Below are 11,267 nucleotides of genomic sequence, written 5' to 3' on the forward strand. Positions count from 1 at the left end.
GGGATTATTTCTCTGTTGTATATGTGGGTCCAGCAGTTAGCATAATGGCTATGTTACTGGACTCCCATGTAGTTGACCATGATTCGAGTCCCGGACCCGGTGGCTTAAAACTCATGCCAGGTGCATGTGCGTGCATGCTCAAGATCCTGAGAGGAGAATGGAAGACAAGGGATTGGGGCGTGGCCATCCTCCTGGGGGGTGATTTCTTGCTTTCTGTCTCCCTGTCTCTCTCTGTCTATCTGGCAAGCACACAGCCCTACAGCAAAAAACTTTTAAAAAAAAACAAAAACTGTAGATAAATGCCACCATCCAGTCCTGTCCTCCTAACCAAATATTTATCACCAGCTGATGCAGTCAATTATAACTATTCATCCAATTATAACTGTCCAGCTAATTATAACTATCCTTCCTGATAACTCACTTTTTTGGCTTTTTTAAAGTGTTTCCACTTAACTCAAGGTCTGTATTTTCTTAAACATGTAGCTTTTTCCCTTTGTGGGTTTTGGCTTTATAAAACTTCGTCTTGCTTTTGTACTGTGGGGTTTTAGAGTAGCTTGAATCTTCCATCAGCTGCTAGCTTAATAAAGGCACCTTTAATTTGGCTAAAACTGATGTCCTCTTATTCTCGCACTGATTTAAATACAACTCTTGGAGGCCTCAGCAAGATTGAACCTACTGGTATCTGAATGAGGCCTCCAGGGAGGGCAGCCTCACCCACCCAGCTGCCCAACACTCAGGGTACTCTGGGGGAGGCACAAGCTGAGATGTTCCAGGGCCCTGGGGCCTCCTTTCTGGATCTTTGATAGCCAGACGAGGGACACCAACTGTTCCTCCCAACCACAAAGTCTTGGTAAGAAACAATCTGGAGTCTTTCCTCTTTTTTTCTCCTCGGTTTCTCCTTACTCTTTCTGATTAAGACTAGTCAACTGGGGAGTATGAGACTGGCACACGAGGTACCGCTGATGAGTATTTCAGGTCCAACTGGGTGCAGTTGAAGGAGCTTCTACTCAGATTCCACCAAGACATTGCTGGAATTGAGAGCTGGGCAGATATGTGTCTAGATTGGGGGTTTGAGTCCTTCCTTAGACAGCGCCTGGCAATCTGTGTTGCTATATCAAGACTTTAAGTCCCTCCTTAGGTAAATTTAGTAGTCTAAGTTGCTAAATTGAGGGTTCAAGTCTTTCTAAGCCCTTAGGAATCTTGCTTTTCACTAGATTGGGTGTTTGAGTCTCTCCTAATCATTGTATATTTATGAGTCCATTTTGTCACTAATGTCCCTGTAAGGAAAATTTACTGGTGGGAGGAAATGTCTTGTTAACTTCTGGTGTGAATGGTGACTGTGTGACTGTGTGACTGTATTCATAACTCATGGCTTTGTCTACAGAGTCTGAGTGGGTCCTCATCTGAGGTTCCATGGTAGCCTCATACAGTTTAGGGCTGCCCTGGGCATGAGGGGATTCCATCCTTCCTAGTGTGTCCAGTCCTACCAGGTGTTTATACTTGACAGCCAATAGTAAGGGACACCAAAGTTTCCACAAGGGATTCTGTCAGGCACACACCTGTTTGGCCACCTCTTCTGAGGAGAGACCCCACCCTTTATTTGTCATGCAGCATCATTGCAGGAAGGAAAACATGGAGATACTTGATTCTCTTGTATGTCAGGAAGTCCCTCTTGCCCTCACACACTAGGCACTTTTTCCTGAAGCAAGTCCAGAAAACTTCCGTGAGGGAGGACACTAAGGCTTACCTCACTTATTTCTCTCACAGGTCAGAAAACTGCCTCTTTTGTCAGTACTCTTGGTCTGGTTGTTTAGAAAATCTACCCTTAACTTGGTTAGGTCTGAAACACTGACTCCCTTTTATCATTCATTTGTTTTGTCACCTCTCCATCTTTTTGTCACTCAGAAGTAGCATCATTGAGAGAGAATATTTTGAAAGGGGACCTACCCTCCTGCTGTTAGTCCACCTACATTTCTCTCAAGATAAATACCTCTGTCCTCTCACTGGGGAACAGTGTGATTGCTTTAGGGATCCAAAGCTAGGGAGTGCTATTTTAACCTTTGCCAGAAGCGTGCAAGAAAGTCAATTGTAAGACAACTCCCATAGAGAAACATTAAGGTCAGAAGTCCATATAATTCATTCTGGCCCCTGAACTCCTTTGACCTCAGTCTTAGCAGTCTCATCAGTCTGGCTGCAGGCTCTAGACCATGCCACCTGAGTTAATAGCCTCAGACAATTCAAAATCTTTGCAGTGACAGTTTCACTGCACACCATGCGCCCCACCACACCTCCCCACCACACACACACACACACACACGCACACGCACACACACACACACACACACACACACACAGAGAATTATCCCTCTTAGTGCATCCACTCAGGTGCACTCACGGCCCTTTCTTCGAGACTATGACAGGAGATTCTACAAGTCCCCATGGTATCTTTGAAGTCACACCCATGGTCACTAGGGCTGCATACTCTGAACTCCCTGTCATTGTGTCTCCCATTTTACTAGTCCTTTGGTTGGCCCTAGGACTGGTATCAGTGGCCCATAGCGACTGGAGTTGGTTCCTGTGATTTCTCTTAGTTTTGATTTACTGGAGAAGTGTTGGGTTTTCATTGCACTGTGATGTTTTTAAATTGCAAGAAGCCCAACATAACTCACTTGGAGTGCATAGGTGAGGATGGTGAAGCACAACTGGACTCTTGGGAGTACACAGCTGAGCATGCAGACTTGCACCACTCAGCTCTGCTTCTATAACTTGGCTCTGCATGCAACTGTAAGCTGTAGCAGCTCAGGCAAGGCTGAGCAAGTACCTGAACTAAAATACCGACAGGGAGCAGGCACATGCTCAGAAGCCATATCTGCCTTCCTCAACACCAGAGTTTTTTGATTTTTTTTTCTTAAACCATAAATAGTCAAAATAGTTCCATTAATACCCCATTGAAATATATGCTTAAGCATTTCAGAAAGTCCTTTGAGGAAGGAGAAGACTACTGAACAAAGTTATCAAAGAGTAAGCTAAAGAACCTTTGTAAATTAGAATGGGCCAGCTTCCGAGTAGGATGGTCAGCTGCTGGATCATTTGACCCTGAGTTGGCTCTTGTAAAAATGCTCCACCTTGGTTACAAAATTGTTCCTTAAAGACAGAAAACCACATCCTAATAGTGGGCCCTACAGCTTCATGCCAAACAAGAAGTAAAAGGTCTATGGGTTTTCAGTCAGCCCCAGAAGAGTCAGACCTTGTACCCTCTTATAACCAAATTAGACAACATCTGGGGAGGAAAGATGAAGATCAGAATGAACTGAAGCTGCTCCCTTGGCCCCCTTTTTACCACCACACAACCAAAGCAGATCCTGGTCCTAAGGGAGGCCTTCCCAGCAAAAGGACATCTTGGGTATTTTCCTTTTTTAGTTTATGTCCCTTTCTCAATAAGTGATCTACCAGGAGCTCCTGGTTTCTCTCTTCGTGTCCAAAGAGAGGAATAGAATAAGAAGAGAGGCTTAAAAATCTACACTACTGTAGTAAGAAAGATCAGCCAAAAAATAAAAAAGAAAAAAGAAAAAGAAAAGAAGAAAAAAGAAAAAGAAACAACCCACCAACCAACCAAACAAAATGATATAAAATAGAGACAATTTCTTTTCTACCAACCCTCACTGGGATCAAACACCTCAGGATAGAGAGTGACACTAACTTCTTTCTTTTCTCCACACTACACCAACAAAAATTAACGCAGCAGCTCATAAGCCCACAAATTTGTCAATGATAACTGAAACAATCCAGGACTCTGAGAATCCCCTGTGACTTTTCTGGAGCATCTTTGTGATCCAATTGACTAGGTTTCTACAAAAAAACAGAGGGCGATAAACATGGCTTTTGTGACTCAACCGACATCAGATATTTAGAAAAAAGCTCCCAAAGCTAGAGAGATATAAAGAAATAAGCAAGTCCCAAGTGTTAAAAATTGCTCAATGGGTGAAACTCCCTGGAAGATAAAAAAAAATGACAAAATTCCCAGAGTTGTTGTAATCATAGTGAGAGAGATAGAGCAGGCTAAAGCTACAAACACAAACAAACAAAAAAACAAAAAAAAACCCCAACCAACCAAAAAACAAAAACAAACACACAAAACAACAAGAAGAACAAACAAAAAGGCCAGGGGATTTAAAGAAAGAGCTCAGGAACCCCCTTAACTTAGAAAAACAGAGCTGATGCTGTGGTAAAAGACGACAGGATCCCATGGTCAGTCTAAAAAGAACGAGCTCCCTTGTTAGTTTTCTGGTTAATACTGGTGCAGCTTACTCTGTTTTAACCAAATCCATGGGTCTCATTACAAAAGTTTGACTAGTGTTTGCATTTCTTCTGGGATAGGCTGTCTTATTACTGTTGGAAGGTTCTAATCTGTGCCTGCCTTTTAGATGCAGATATACACAGCACCTGACAGTGCTGAAGTGTGACCAAGCCCATACTTTCCCATACTCATTTCTCCTATCAGAAAAACATCTCAAGGACCAACGAGATCAGTGTACTTTTGTTGTTGTTGCTGTTATTTAGTTTTTAGTGCGTGTATGCTATAGTGCGTGTGTGCGTGCCAGAAAGAGAGACAGACAGTGAGAAATCACTCCCCCAGGGGGGATGGCCATGCTGCAATCCATTTCCCTCCATTCTCCTCTCGGGATCTTGGACACGCACGCACACACACCCGGTATGAGCTTAAGCACCGGATCCGGGACTCGAACTGTGGTCAACTACATGGGAGTCCAGTGACATAACCATTTGATCAACTTCTGGTCCCTAGATCAGTGTTTTTCATGTGTGTATACATGTTATAAATTTAAAAAATCTCTCATGGGAACATAACTGGTATGCTTAAAACTTAAAAACACTCATATAACTTGTGTTAAGCTCGTAGACTAGTCCCCATGATAATTTTACAACTCTTACTGACCTTGTAGCTCTGATAACAATCTAGCAACTTTGTTTAGTGCCATCAGACACTGAGTTAATCCTTTTTCTTCCCTAAACTACTCAGGGCTTTTTTTTCATGGTTAATTGGTTTGTTTGAAAAATTTTTTTAAGTATTTTTTAAATGACTAAAATCTTAAATTGTTATCAATAAATAGTTTTGTTCTATATTGGAAAATTTGTTAAACAAGGTTTTATTTGCAAAATATATACCCATAAAATAATATAAATTCTTGCAGACAAAGTTACCAAGCTAGATGGCCTTGCCAGAGGCATCAAATTTCCCAGGCTAGATAAGAAAAGAAAAAAAAAAAAAGGCTTTGGCAAGCCTAAGGTAATTATTAAAATGACAAATAAAATATATTCCTTACAAGTTTATTTAGAAAAAGAATAACAAAGTAAAAAAGAAAAGTAAATTTTAAAAAGATGTGAAAAATATAGGTTTAAAGATGTATTTGTGATTTAAAAAAAGGTTTAAAATATTTCAATATAAATAGAGGTTTTTTTTTTTTTTTTTTTTTGGGTTTTTTCTTTTTTTTTCTTTGTGGTTTTTGCTGTAGAGCGTGTGTACTTGCCAGAAAGAGACAGAAAGAGAGAAATCACCTCCCAGGGGGGATGGCCCATGCCGCAATCCCTTCTCCTCCATTCTTTGCTCAGGATCTTGGGCACGCACGTACATGCGCCCTGCGTGAGTTTAAGCCACCAGGTCCGAGCTTCAAACTGCGGTCGACTACATGGGAGTCTAGCGACATAGCCATTACACTACCTGCTGGTACCAAAAAGAGTTTTGTATAGTAAAATTTTTGTCCTAAAGTAAAATGAGCAGATTCTTTTAGAATAAAAAAAATAAAAAGAGACAAATAATCAAGGTTTAAAGCATGTCATAAAAGTTCTGTTATGCTGAAAAAGGTCTGAGATAAAATTGTAGAAAATCAAGAACATTTTATGAAAAGATTCATATATGACAAGTAATAGCTGAGGTGGCCATAGACCAAATTACTCAGTGCTGAAGCACAATTTAAATAGTAACTATTAATAAACAAAGTAAACATATTGTGAGTCTGATTAAAATATAATAACACATGTAAAGGTTACTTTGGTTGGTTAGGCTGTTTAATGCCCTCTGTTTAGAATATAATATTTTGTTTGTGCATGTTTATTGTATATTACCTATAAATACTATGACAATTATGGGGAGAGAAAAAAATTCAAAAATAGCCCATGGCATACATCTACTCCAAACTTTAAGGCCTGACTCCCTTGCCCAGAGATAATTGGCTATTAAACCTATCAGACATATCCTCCCCCAAGACTCTACTGCCTGTAACAACAAATGATTTATTAACTCCTAGGAATGGGCCTTGCTAGCTCCGTGAGTCTTGATTCCTAAGAATAAACTTTCTTAGTGCTATGAAATATTTATCCAACAGAGAACTGAAAACAGAAATCCGACTGCTCTTTCCTCTTTCCAAAATCTCTCCCATAAGGGTCTGGGTTGAATCATGCCCACAGTCATTGACAGACCATTTTGGTCCATTTGATAACAGGCCTCTTCCTACATCCTGTCTCTGGCATAGGATCTTTGTAATAGGTGAGTCATGACCATGTTGACTCATTGTTATCTGTCTGGTCTTTCAGGGTTGGCCAGCCTTCATCCTACAACCTAGGTTTGACCATCTAGAGAAAGTAAGCCATAACTCTAGAGGCCTGAGAGGACAACAGCCCTTGTTTTGTCACTCTGGAAACTGACCAATCTATGCACAGCCAACGACTGAAGCTGCATCTCCCCAAGAAAAGCACACATGGACTGTCTTAAATGCTCCCAAACCATTTGTAATAACCCCTTAATCACAATGCTTCTTGTACTTGCTTCCGTTTTTGCAATAAGTCTGGCAGTCACAGCTCTGATTGAGAATAGTACGAAAAGCTCCTGCTAGCATTCTCCTGTTTTGTGTGAGTGGTCTCACCGCAGTTTGGTGCCTTTAGCTCAGAAGTCCCTTAGCCAGGTAAAATCAGTGCCTCTCAAACATCTGAAAAGAGACTGAGCAACTAGATAGCCAGAAAAAGACAGGCTGCTGCTGACTTATGGAAAGACTGGATAGTTGTAGGCTCCTTAACTCTTGCCCTTGTTCAGTCCTCAATCAACTGTGCTTCTAATTTTGACATTCAGTCCTGGTTTCTGTTTTGCAATTTTTTTTTTTTTTAATTTTTGAAAGTACCTAATCAAATGCTGTTCTACTTCTATAAACTAGATTATAGCCAACCACAGCAGCTAGGCTTTGGTTAATCACTGGCATCTGCCTTATAAACAGCGACCATGCGGACAGACTTCAAGATATAACCCATCCAATTATTTCTCTACCTCATTTCCTCACTTTTATTTTTGTATGGTCATTTTTCCTTTGCTGTACATGTCACTTTCCTTTTCTTGAACTTAAAAAGCTGGACCCAGGGTTGCTTAGAAACTGTTCTGGGAAATTGCCTGCTTCAAATTGTGTTTACTTTTGCTGTTAAACTCCACCAAATTAAATTGTCTGAAGTATTTTTCTTTTAATAGATATAATAGAGTATTTTGCTTTATTTTTTGATTTATGCGAGGAGCTTGCTGCTTTTTATAGCAGAGTGCTATGCCACAGTGTATGTGCCACACATTTCCTTTTTTTGAGCAATGATTTTTTAAAATTTCACTTTATTTATTAATTTATTTTCATTTTAACAGAGAGGGACAAAGAGAGACAGTGAGAGAGAGAGAGAGAGAGAGAGAGAGAGAGAGAGAATCTAGGATAGGAACTTGCGCCCCAATCATCCATGTGGGAGTCCAGCACCCTTAAGTACCATGCCACCTGCTGGCCCCAGTGCCACACTTTTTCAATCCATTTATTTGTTCATGGACATTTGGATTGGTTCTATGTTTTAGCATTTGTGAGCAATGTTGCAATAAACATAGTTGTGCCTGCACTTTTATGACTGCGTGTTCTCTTATCCTTTAGGTAGACACCCAGGAGGGAATTGTTGGATCATATAGTAGTTCTATTTTTAGATCTTTGAAGAATCTCCATATTGATCTCCATAGTAGTTGGGCCAATTTAATTCCCACCAACAGTACAGGAAAGCATAGGCTATGAAAGAGATACATTGTATGTCTGTCTCCAGTTAATATATTCCAACTGCCCACACTCTATGGAGGAAACTGAAGTCTAGGGGATATGGAAGCATGAAAAACAATTATGGATACTGGAGATAGTGTGGGAAGAGGATGGGAAAAGGACGAGTATTTGATGAAAGAAATTAAGGAGAACAATAGAAAGATAGGACATTGATGGGGCACAGAAATGGATTTTTATCTGTTGATGATAATGTGTATAGTACCCTTAACTGTACTGGTGTGCAGTATATTCATGTTGGGTAAATTTACTTTACAAGCTAAGTGATATATAGTAACTGAATGTATAAAATAAATTAAACAAAAAAGATGATATATCATGATAAGGTAGGCTTTATATCAGGGATGCAAAGGTGGCTCAACATATGCTAAACCATAAATGTAATACACCATATTAACAGAAAGAAAAATAAAAACCATATGATTATATCAATTGTTTCAGAAAAAAAATACATTTGATAAAATACAATATCCTTTCGTGAATAAGACTCAGCAAAAAATGGCATAGAAGGGACATTTCTCAACACAAGAAAAGCCATCTATGAAAAACCTATAGGTAACATCATATTGAATGGGAATAAACTGAAACCTTTTTCACTGAAAGCTGGAACAAGTCAAAGCTGCCCAGTTTCTCCACTCCTTTTTAATGTAGTACTGGGAGATCTAGCCAATGCAATCAGACAAGAGAGCCAAATAAAAGGCTGGCAAGTCTGTGGTGAAAAGGAAACTCTCCTACACTGTTGGTTGGAATGTAAATTATTACAGCCTCTATGGTGATCAGTACAGAGAATCCTCTATGATCTACAGATTAATCTACCATCTGATCCAGCAATTCCACTCTTGGGTGTCTACCGAAAGAATAGGAGAATGCTTAGCCAGGATAGTGCTTGCACATCTACACTATTGCAGCAGTATTCACAAATGCTAAGGATGGAATCGACCTGAAAGTCCATGAGCAGATTAACAGATTGAAAATGTGTGGCACATCTATGTTATCGACTACTACTCAGTCATAGAAACCAACAAAGCCCTGGCATTTGTAGAAAGGGACAAATATGGGACCAGCAGTTAGCATAATGGCTATATCACTGGATTCCCATGTAACTGACCGCAGTTCGAGTCCCAGACCCGGCGGCTTAAACTCATGCCGGATGTGTGAGCATTTGTGCCCAAGATCCCAAGAGGAGAATAGAGGAGAAGGGATTGTGGCATGGCCATCCCCCCTGGGGAGGTGATTTCTCGTTTTCTGTCTCTCTGTCTCTCTCTGTCTTTCTGGCAAGCACATGTGCTCTGTAGGAAAACAAAAACAAAAACAAAAACAAAAACAAATCAAAAAAAAGAAAAAAAAAGAAAAGAAAATGGGCAATTATATACCTTCACTTAATATATGCACTGTCTGCACTCTATAGCAGAAACTGAAAGATTAGAGGATATAGAAGAGCATGTAAAGTGGTTATGGATACAGGATACAGTGTGGGAAGTGGGTGGGAGATGGGAGTGTGGGAAAAAAAGGAATCAAAGATAAAAATAGAAAGGCAAGACATTTAAGGACAGAAATAAATGATTGTCTGTTGATAATAACGTGTATATCTTTAACTGGATCTCAACTGGTGTGAAGTGTATTCATCTTGGGAAAATTCACTTTAAATTCTATGGTGATGTATAATGATTGAGTAATCTCAGAGACACATACCAACTGATTTTTGACAAAGGGTGCCGGTCGATCCTGTGGGGAAAGGAAAACCTCTTTATCAAATGATGCTGGAAAAACTGAATATCCACCTGCAGAAAGATGAATCTGAATGCCTACCTCTCACCTCTGACAAAAATCAACTCAAAGTGGATCAAAAATCTAAACCTAAGACCTCAAATTATAAAACTGCTGCTGGAAAACATTGGGGAAACTGGGAGATATTGGGGTAGGAAAAGACTTCTTAAATAAGACCCCCCAAAGCATAGTCAATAATCCCAGAAAGAGACAAGAGGGATTATATCAAATTAAGAAATTTGAGCATGACAAAAGACACAGTAATTAGTGTGAATCAACAGCCCTCAGAATGGGAAAATATTTTTGTGTACTGGTGGAACATAGCTAAATGATCTGACAGCAATTTGAGAACATGGTGTTTATCCCTTGGAGTTTCTAGGGAACATTTTTCTTTGCTCTGTTAATTCTATCACATACTCATCAGCAAAGCAATGAGCTTGGGGAAACCAGAGTAGCAACATGCAGCTGGTAAACTCCATAGAACTTCGGCTGTGTAAATCAGGTCCAGTGACATAGATGATGTACTTTTCCTAACTGGGCTTACATAAAACTTTACATCTAGCCTCTCAGCTGGGCTTCTCCAAAGGAAGAACTTAGAAAGTCTGTTCCTTCAATCTCTACCCTAAAAATAATAGTAGGCTTGAAGATATTTTATATATACGTATATGTAATACATATTATTAAATGATATATAATTACATTATATTAATAATACAATTATATATCATATATCACTGTATCATAATATATAATGTACTACGTATCATATTTTATATAGTTATACATGTTAATTAACATATTATTGATTAATATAAATAAATCACTTATATATACACCTATATATATAAATTATTGTTTTATTCATGTGTAAATAGACGAGATGGAATAGAGGCATCTCCGTCCTTTAGGGAAGTGGTTTCTTCACTTCTTTCTCGTGAGTGCCATATTTATATATGTATATATGTATATGTTTGTATGTTTGTGTGTGTGTGTGTTTGTATTTATACATAAAGAACTGTTTTAGAAAGAACAAAGTGAAGAACATGTTTACTGCATTGCTTGAAACAGCCACATGTACTATGTTAACAATGTAGCACATCAGGGGTTGTAAAATTCACTATGTCCATGGGTGTGTGTTTAACTCTACTAGTTTACATGAAGTGATGATGAGGAAAACAAGCACCTCCATCTAACCTGGTTTAGGAGACTGGAACAGAGATCTTGTTGAGATAGTCACCATGAATGGCATCCACAAACAACTTTGGAAATTCCAGCTTTATCCCCAGCCATTTTTTTCCATAGCCTACCTCTCAGGTCAAGTCATGTTAACATAAATGCACCATGTAATGTTTCCCCTTGTGTTTT

Source organism: Tupaia chinensis, unplaced genomic scaffold, assembly GCF_000334495.1.
Source record: "Tupaia chinensis unplaced genomic scaffold, TupChi_1.0 Scaffold000586_1, whole genome shotgun sequence".
NCBI lineage: Eukaryota > Metazoa > Chordata > Mammalia > Scandentia > Tupaiidae > Tupaia > Tupaia belangeri.